The 10264-nt window shown below is 45.0% G+C and overlaps 1 non-coding gene across 1 annotated transcript; it reads right to left on the bottom strand.

The window, feature by feature from the left end:
- Positions 1 to 656: 656 nt before the first annotated feature.
- LOC123279732 (U6 spliceosomal RNA) lies at positions 657 to 763 on the bottom strand. Its single transcript, XR_006517995.1, has one exon. It is a non-coding gene; the product is annotated as a U6 spliceosomal RNA (small nuclear RNA).
- Between the last annotated feature and the right edge of the window lie 9501 nt (positions 764 to 10264).

The raw sequence follows: 10264 nt of genomic DNA on the forward strand, positions 1-10264 counted from the left end.
CTGTGTGTCTGTGTGTGTGTGAGACAGAGTCAGAGAGAGGTGTGGATCAGGGTGTACTCATGTATATATTTATTTTACTTTCTGCTCTAACAAGGCGGTCATCACCAGATGTTTGAAACAAAATACTCACGAAAGAGAACAAACACTTCAGTGTTCTGACTTTCCAATAACAACGGGGAGTAGAGGAAGAGGGATGGAATGTTTCTGTCTCTGAGAATTTGTAAAGCTTTCAGAGTATGTGTAGAAGTGGACTGCACTTCCATAAAATGAAATACAGCATACCCAAACTCACCAAATGGAAAAAATGAGGGCCATCGTTTCTAATTCTGATTTAGAGAACCCCATCATTCATTCATTCATTCATTCATGTATTTCTCAAATATTTATTGATTGGAAGGATTCATTTTTCTATCCCTCTCCAGCTTTACTGAGATATAATTGACATATAGCATTGTGTAAGGTAAGGTGTATAATGTGATGATTTGATACATGTATTTACTGAGAAATGATTACCACAGTGAGGATAGTTAACACCTCCATCACTTCACATAGTACTTTGTTTTTTTATGGTGAAAACATTTAAGTTTTCTTAAATGTTTTTTATTTAACTCTCTAAAAATTTAACTCTCTAAAATACAAAATATATTTAACTTTCTAAAAATGTGGAACGCTTCACAAACGTACACATCATCCTTGCGCAGGGGCCATGTTAATCTTCTCTGTATCGTTCCAGTTTTAGCATGTGTGCTGCTGAAGTGAGCACTAGGAAATATTTATTGAGAATCTATTATGTACCGGGTATCAGGTTAGGTTCTGAGGAACCTTGATGGGCTCACATTTTAATGAGGGGATGGGGCCAGGGAGAGAAATGGGCAAACAAATAATTACAGCAAAAGTCAAGCAGTTTGACGACATCCTTGTCGGTGAAGCTGTGGGGAAACAGGCACTTTCATCGACTGCTGGTGAGAGTAGAAGTCAGGGGAGGTACATTTGCTGGTATTTATCAAAATTGCAAATGCACATACCTGTGGACCCAGCAACTCCACCTTAGCGAGTCTATCCTAAGGAAATAATGGTGCAAACTATCATAAACACAAGATTGTTCATTGCAGCATTTTTTGTAATGAAAAAGATTGGAAGGAACCAAAATGTTCCCAAATTATGGTACAGCATGTGATGGAATACCACGGAGCTGTCGAAAAGAACGAAGCTTGATACAGAAAGATCTACAAAATATGTTAAGGCAAAGATGTAGACCAGTGTAAAAGCATTCGTGTACAAAAGAGGGGAGAAAAGAATATACTTATGTATACATGCATAGAATATCTCAGGAAGGATGCTTAAGGAATTAATATTAGTTGCCTCCCGGGAGGGGAGCTAGCTCTCCATAGGATAGGATTATATATTCTTTTTACCTTTCAAATGATCAATCATATGAACATATTACCTTTTCAAAAAATAAATAAAAATTTCAACTTTTAAAAAAGAAATAATTATATTAAATGAGTGAAGTAGTAATGGAGGTGCACGAAAAGTACTATTGGGGTGCTGAGTAGATTTGTGTGTGAACTGTAAGACATCTGATGGGAGAGTTGGTATCAGACTAGACATCCTTTCACATCCTTAGAATCCTGTGCGTCTATGAAAATAAGGGGTTGCCTTAGACAATGCCTGGGTTCCTTTCAAATGCCAGAATTCTGTGATTCAGTGATTTTAGAAACTGAAGGAGAATTGGGTGCAGAGGTTTGTGTATCTGTGTGTGGGCAGGGAAAGCTTTAAAAATGACATGCTGGGGGTGCTCCCAATCATTGTCCCAACCACAAGTTTGTTTATGCATGTCTTCATCATGCGAAGGGACGCAGGCCTGCCTCGGTGTGCTGATGGGTGTGGTGGCAGCCTTCGAGCAGCTCAGGTGTTACTCTGCCTCTTTAAATCAAACCAAGGCAAGTCAATTTAGGACCAGAAGTGGGAGGTTTCTGAATAATTAAAGGTTTTCGCTTGGTTTTCTTGATCTATACGTTTCTATGAACACACCAGTTGTTTTGTTAGCCTCCTGCTGTGGGAGAGATGCAACTTTGTGACTTTGGCAATTGTTGAAGAGGTTTGAAGGAAAAAACTTACAGATTTATTAGGTGATTTATCTCCGTTTTTAATAAAACGGGAGAAATGTTACGAGCCAAGGAGCGGCACTGGGAAAAACAAGCCAAGGCCAGGGACAAAAATAACCCACAGAAAAGATGCTTGCCTGCAGCAAACAGGATGCCACGGTGAGCCGCCAGCCCGGATTCCTTTGTGAGGCTGGGCCTCCCTCAGCAGTAGTTCCCAAGCTAAGGCGGGAAGGCTCACCTCTTGAACAATGACAGAAGTGGGGCAGGCCCAGTTCACCCGCCGAGCACACTCTGCCTGGCCTAATTCACCAGACAGAGTTCATCCACAGCTGGAGTTCTGGGTACCACAATCGGTTCTGGTTTCTTGCACAGAGTTTTGGTGACCTCCAAGGGCTCAGATTTGCTAGATGTTTCACTCCCAATCTGAAAGGCTGAGCTTGTGCACAATTCACGTTTAACACTTTTCCGTTTTTATTCCCTGCTTTCCTAGAAAGGTCTGGGAGCCGTTCCTCTAAGGGGAGCGCTGCCCCATTTGTTACTGAGTCCCTAGGCCACCTCCTGGGTGAGCAGTAATGGAAGGCGTCTGCTGTACACATAGGGTGGTCCCCAATGAAGGACGCATCCTTGCCTCAGTCAGGTGGAAAGATTTCAGGTTCCCAAGTTCGGATACCATTAAGAAGGGCATTTCCCGGAGATGACTGGCGGTCCAACTGTACCCCAACCCCGCCCTCCACCCCTGAACTTCGGGGTGACACTGAATCTGCTTCCTGTCAGACTAGGTCTTCCACACAACTAATTAAACTACCCTCAACTATATATTTTCTTAAAATTTCTTCTTATTGTGCTGAGATGTATATAACATGAAATTGACCATTTTAGCCATCCTTAAGTGTAGAGTCCTGTGGCATTAAGTACATTCACACTGTTGTGTAGCCATCACCACCATCCGTCTCCAGAACTTTTTCATCTTTCCAGACTGAAACTACCCATCAACACGAACTCCCCATCCTCCTCCCCTCATCCCTGGCAACCACCACTCTCTTTTCTGCTTCTATGAATTTGACTACTCTAAGTACCTCCTATGAGTGGAATCAGACAGTATTTGTTCTTTTGTAACTGTATCGCTTCACTTAGCAGGATGGCCTCAAGGTTCATCCATGCCGTAGCATGTCCTGCCTCCCACCCCCTCTTTGGTTTTTGTTCCCATCCCACGGTTGCATCCCCACAGGCTCTATATTTTCTCCTCCCGCACCACTTTCCCCACACCCCCCACACCTTCCACACACTGTATTCCGTGTACTCTCTGTGACCCTCATTCTGAGGTAAACCAAATCCTTAAACTAGTCAAAGAATGTGGCCTCCATCGTGTATCAGACGCTTAACCTAGAGCAGGGGGCCCAGATCACATTCTTTAAAAGTGGGACCTTTGCAAGAATTCATTTTAAGGTCACATCCTGACAGGAGTTCTGCTAAGATTTTCAAGAAAGAAGAGAGGAAGCCGTAAAAAAAAAGAGACCAGGAGACAAGAGGAAGGCATTCAAAGGGCCGCCTCTGACTTAATTGAAACCTGGTGCCCTTGGAGGCATCCATCCCCTGCAGCCTTTTCCAAGGAGCCACTCCTCCTGTCCCCACATGCCACACCCAACACCACAGGGCCCCTCTGACACCCGTGCCCCAACTGTTTCTTTCCTACCTTTGTGGAATTGTCCAGGGTTCCCCACATTACGGAACAGGGCCAGAGAAGTGGCGGGGGGGGGGGGGGGCAGGGGCTCCACAAATACCTGTGCATTTCCCGAGGTCTTTATGTGACAACAGCATGAAGGATGGGGGGTGGGGGGACCTCAGAAGCCAGCTGCATGCCGAGACTGAGCCTGCGTGAAGGGGAAGAATTACGAAACCCTATTAAAAATATTACCTCTTCAATCTCTTAATTTTCTTCCTGTTGGTAATGTGAGGGCTGATATATCTGGAAACCCATTGGTCAAAGGTAAATGGAATTTTTACCGCTCCTACAGGTTGTTAATCAGGTGCGCGCCACCACCAGGCGGACGCGCTGGCTGGGAGTTAACTTACACAGAGCCTGCTCAGGGTAACAGTGACCCAGTTTTAATGCGAGGGTCGCACTCTGATTTTTCTGTTATTGTACTTAATATGATTGCCATTGTGTCTAAGAAAAGGGAACTGCTAGCAGTCTTCTTGTGGGATTTCTCTGGAAGGGCTGTCTGCTGCTTAAATTTGGCCATTCTTTTCATCAGCTACTTGTCAGGTCATTTGTGATGGGTCTAATTGGACACTTACAAACCAATAAGTTCTTTCCTACTTGATTCATCAGTCTCTTCTTTGCTATTGGTTTTTATTTGTATTCTCAGCCTTTGCTACTGAGTAATGAAATATTGCGATTGTAATCGAAATAGCTGAGTCCGACGCCAGTGTTTATATGACTCTCATGTTCCAGTGTATTCCTTTGTTTTGTTTTGGAGGGGTGGGAAGTTACTTTTTTCTTAACTGCCATCACAGATCAATGCTTCACAAGAGCAGGATCCTGGGTGGTCTGGGCACGGTCGGGACGTCGAGAAGGAAGAAAGAATTTGGTGGTCTGAATGGGCTGTGGTGTTTCACTCCACTTTGCTGCTTGGCAAAGTCTGAAAGCTGCCTCAAGAAAAGTGAGGTAGAAAAAGAACAGGAGTAGAATAGTTACTGAATTCTAGGGTATTCTGAGAGCTTATCTCAAGCATCTGTGTCTTGCTCCCTCCTTGACCTGCTTCACCACCCTGCCTCTGTGAAAGGGATCCGTCGGCCTCCTCTGGGTAGTCTCTTTCCATGCAAGAGGTCCTTGCTATCTGGAACTGTTTACTTTTGCCTCACCTAGTTCCCTGATGCTGTGCCGCCAGCCCTTATTTTTACTGTTTCCATTTGAGGTGGAAAAATCTAGTCACTGCCCTCATAATGGATTCACTCAGCTTCTGTCACCTTGGAAAATGACCATGGATGAGTTTCCCTTTCTTCTTCTCTTCTCCAGGCTTCCCAAAAAGTCAATTTCTTTACTGAAACCTGGCGCCCTTTGCCCACGCCTGCCTGTGAGATCTAATTTGTTAGGGACACCTTTGAAAGAGGAGGCCTTGTGTTTGCCAGCCCTCCAGAGGAGGGACACTTGGTGTTAGCAATCCTTTAATTCAGGGATAGAGAGAGGGTTTGCTATGAGGGAACGGGGATGGGATGGGATGGGTATGGGGGATATGTGAATGGGGAGTGAAGTGCTTAAGGGCACAAGGTCTGAAGCTGGACCGCCTGGTTGGAATTCCAGTTCTACCCCATACCAGCTGGATGACCTTGAATAAATTATTTACCTCTCTGTGCCTAAGTTTCTTTTCTATAAAATGAGATTATAATAGAACCTTCTTTATAGAGATTTGTAACGGATTTACAAGAGACTATACCACATAAATGGCTTAACACAGCACCTGGGAGATGACACACTTAATAAATGTTGGCTATGATTATAGTTATCATCAATCAACATGCTATTATCATCACTCATTGGCTAGACCGTGAGTGCCTGAGGACAGGGACTGGATTCCCCTGGAGCTGAGGAGGGGCTCAGCAAATGTGTGTGCAATGAGTGAACAAATGTGACCTCGGCTAGTCTTTCTTTCCTTTTAGCCTTTTTTTTAAGGAGTGATTCTTGAGGTTTCCCTGTTTTACTGCTTCGATCTTAGGGCGGTAAAATAATAAGTGTAATTTTGGGAGGAAAAGAAGATTAAATACTCACCCACGACCTCACTGAACTAATCATCCTTCTCAGTTTCCTCTATTTCTATCTGATCCTTCTTTTAGCAAATTATTGTTCAGAAATATTTACTCCCTCACCTCCACTTCCATGGGAAAGTTATATTTCCCCATTTAGTTGATGTTGAATTGGGCCGCATGACTTGCTTTGGCCTCGTAGGGTGTGGAGCACTGTTTCTCAGCCCTTGACTTTTAGCTCAGCCACGTGATTTAACCAATGGGATGTTGTGATGCGAGTAGAGGTTTGAAGTACACTTGTGTGGTTGAGTTTGCCTCTTACACCACTGTCATTGCCGCAGGAGGAGCTTCTCCCAGCTGGCTGTTGCCCTTTCAGCTTGGGCCTCAGAGTGAGCACGTATGGAGCAGACCTGAGTCCAATCTGCGGCAAGGAGACAAGCCCAGCTGGACTGCAATATGATGCAAAGCTGCCCAGGTAAGCCCAGTCTCAATGTGTAGATCCATTTCTAACTAGTGGACTATGAGAATTGAGTGCTTATTGTCTGGTATGCGGCAAGAACTCACAGACACACTCATAAAATGGGAACATAATTTGTACAGAGGCACAACCGAAATATAATACTATTTTATATTTTACTTTCATTTACTATGCATTGTATGACAGATGGGTTTCTCTATGTTACCACAGGTTTTTATAATTTTCAACTAGCAGCACAATACTTTATCAAATTCATCTAGAAAATAATAATATGGTAATATTGACTCATATCTTAAGGACTCAGTGTGTGCTGACACACAGTGTCTTGTATATATTTAATTATTTCAACAGTCCGAAGAGGTAAGCCTAACTGCCATTCCATAGTCTCAAAGCCAGAGGTAGGGTGATGTCCATTTAAGAATATGGCCTCTGCGGTCTGGCCTGGTGGCATAGTGATTAAGTTCCCATGCTCTGCTTTGGTGGCCCAGGGTTCGCCAGTTCGGATCCTGGGTGCAGCCCTAGCACCACTCATCAAGCCGTGCTGAGGTGGCGTCCCACATGGGAGAACTAGAAGGATCTACAACGAGGATATGCAACTATGTACTGGGGCTTTGGAGAGGGAGAAAAAAGAAAGAGGAGGATTGGCAACAGATGTTAGCTCAGGGCCAATCTTCCTCACCAAAAAAATGAGTTAGAAAAAATCTAACAACAACAAAAAGAATATGGCCTCTGGGGCCAGACTGCCTGGATTGAATGCTAGCTCTGCCACATCTTGAGTGCTTGACCTTGGGACAATCACTTAACTGCTCAAGCCTCAGTTACCTCGCCTCTGAGGATGATAATAATGACAGTACCTACCTTGTTAAGTTGCAGTGGTGAGTTTAATGAGGTAATACACCCGAACAGTTAGACTAGTGCCTGGCCTGTAGGATCTGTGTTAGCTACTGTTATAGTTGAGGAAACTAAATTTCAGAGAGACTAATAGCTTATTCAGAGCCATACAGTGAGTAAATTATAGTAATCAACTGTGTCACCTAGCTAGGGTCCTTTAATGATTCCCTAATTATTGAGCAAGTATTTGGATTTTCAGTTTTTTCTGGAAATTATAAAATAAAAATGCACAGGAGAGTAAGTTGCCCCAGCAAACGCTGGTAGGGAAGTGTTAGGCGCTGCCCGGGGAAGCAGACTCCTGGCTAACAGACTTTGGGTATCAACGTTTTGCTGTCAAGTCCGGTCTTAGGCAGACAGAGAAACTGGGTTTCAGAGAGTTTAATACTCGGCTCAAATCCACCTCGGTGGCCAGAAGCAGGGAAAGAACAACTTGAATTTTCTGACTCCAACCCTGGGGATTTTTGATGGCACCAGGTTGTTTCTCTAAAAACGATCAGTAATTGTTCATTTAAAGAGAGAGGGAATGACCGATTGAAGATTAATTTCGCTGTGCAGCAGGGTGACCCACTTAAAACTTAGCTAGGGTTTTGTTTTTCACTGTTTTAGCAAGAAACACTAAATGGTTCCCTAGCTTGTGTCTGGGTTGGAGAATAAAAGGTGAGGTAGGGAAATTATTCCTTCCCTCATCATGAATAAAGAGCCTTTTCTCTCCCCTGGACCCTTGAAGGAGGTCTGGTCTTTCCCTAGATGTTAGCATTCCCAAATTGTTTTGAAAGCAGAAAGCCAGCAATGTTCATGTTCCAGGGTCAAAGAGGTGAAGCCGCCTGTGGGGTTCTTTGTTTTGAGGGTCTGAATCCTTCAGTCACTGCCCTGGTGTTCTATTGAAGAGAAGGGGAGTGGAGTAAAGCTTTTGTACTTCCTGCGTTGAAAAGGGAGATGATGGATTCCAGGTGTGTGGCTGTGGATCTTTAGGGGAGGACATTGGAATAAACAGTGATTCTGGTTGGCAAGTGATGGGCTCCTGAACCCACCTCCGGCTTGGTTCCCCTGGCTGGAGCCAAGGGGGTAATGGCTCTCTATAGGAGTGACAGGGTCAGGGAGCTGGACACTAAGTGAGAGGCATGTGGAGCTGCATTTGCAGTAGAGAGAATGGAGGCGTCCTCCCTCACAGGGCAGTGGCTGCCATGCTGGGAGCTGGACCACACCTGGGATTGGCATCACTGCCAACTGGCTAGCAGAATCTGTTGGCCCTGGAGCACCAAAAGGCCATGGTGAGAGGCAGACAGCAGGGGCAGTAGAAGGCACAGTAGACTCCAGTGCTCTCCGGGTGAGCGGAGAAGTCAGGCTGCCCCTTTTCTTCTAAGGTCTGTGACCTTGAGGTTTGTGTTGTATAACAGTTTGTGGGAAGGCAGGTCCTCATGGGGGAAGATAATCAGCATCACTTCCGAGGGTAGAGGGGCAGGGAGGGGGCGGGCGGTAAGGGGGCGGGCCTCTTCTAAGTGGACTTGAACTCATAAGAGACATGGGGACATCTTCGTACTTGAGCTCTGTAAAGCTCTCCAAACCAGTTAGTCATTGGGGCTGGCCCCGTGGCCCAGTGGTTAAGTTCGCGCGCTCCGCTGCAGGCGGCCCAGTGTTTCGTCGGTTCGAATCCTGGGCGCGGACATGGCACTGCTCGTCAGACCACGCTGAGGCAGCGTCCCACATGCCACAACTAGAGGAACCCACAACGAAGAATACACAACTATGTACCGGGGGGCTTTGGGGAGAAAAAGGAAAAAATAAAATCTTTAAAAAAAAAAAAACAAAAAAACCAGTTAGTCATAACTCCTAGGAGTGGTTTCAGAGAATGTTAGCAACGTCCCTGCTTTTCAAGCGGCAAAGTCAAGCACGCGTTCTTCTGATTCACCCATAGTATTTCTGCAGTGCCCCTCGGAGGGCAATGCCCGGAGCAAAGGGTATGAAATTTTAAGTGTGAATTGCTTTTATATTTAGACGAAAACCACTAAACTTTGTTCATACTGCAAAATATAAAAAAAATCTTGTGGAATATTTAATGACACAGAAAAATGTTCTCAACATATTGCCAAATGAAAAAAGCAAGTTCATTACCAGGATGTTCAGTGTGGTCTCCTTTTGCGGTACTAAATGGATAGGTCTCTGCAGAGAAAAAAGTCTGGAAAGGTATTCCAACACGCTCACCGCCCTTCTTCTTTGTTTGATGCAATAATGGACGCTTTTTATTTCTCCATTCTGTTTATCTGCGCTGTTTGAGTATTTTTATGACTAACATGTGTTGCTTTTGTAATAAGAAGAAAGTGCAACATAGGTTTTTATTTTTAAAAACGGAAAGCAAACCTAAACAACAACAAAAAGCCCGCTGCTTTTGTGTTGAGGATGGAGGAGACAGTGGGACGCTTTCATCTAATGGGGGTGTCGATTTCAGGGCTGGAGGATAATGACTCAGAGCCGGTGGAAAGGCGGCCTGGGGAACAAGTTTCAAACAGGAAAGAGCTTGTGGGGTGACCTCTGAGGTCAGCTGCAGAGCTTACTGCAGATTCCACAAAGAGAAAAAGAGGGTCCCACAGGGCCTGGGGTTGGGTCGGTAGGGCAGGCGTGTCCCAGTTTAAACAAAGCCGCTTTGATGTGCTTCCCAGCGGGCTGGCGCAGGAATGCAGGGCCCTGCTCTCTCCCGCAGCCATTAGGGAGTTATAAGCATCCATCTCCAAAGGGAAGATCTGTCAGCTTGGTATCAACCACAGAGGAAAGATTTACAGGTAATTTGCCCCTCCCAGTACAGAAGTGTGATTAAGCAGATGCTCAGAAGGGTTTTTTTTCTCTTTCCCATGCTGTAAATAGAGATGCTTTGTTTCTCTCTCTTTCCTGGTGATGTTTATAGATGCATACGGATGTTTCGTGCTCACTCTGTGCTTTGCTGGCATCTATCAGGAGAGTGAGGCATATGGAGGATGCCTTTCCCCATCCTGAGATGAGGCAGAACTGCTAAGGTGTAGGCTTCTGGGTTGTGCTGGAGAACTGCTGG

Source organism: Equus asinus, chromosome 21, assembly GCF_041296235.1.
Source record: "Equus asinus isolate D_3611 breed Donkey chromosome 21, EquAss-T2T_v2, whole genome shotgun sequence".
NCBI lineage: Eukaryota > Metazoa > Chordata > Mammalia > Perissodactyla > Equidae > Equus > Equus asinus.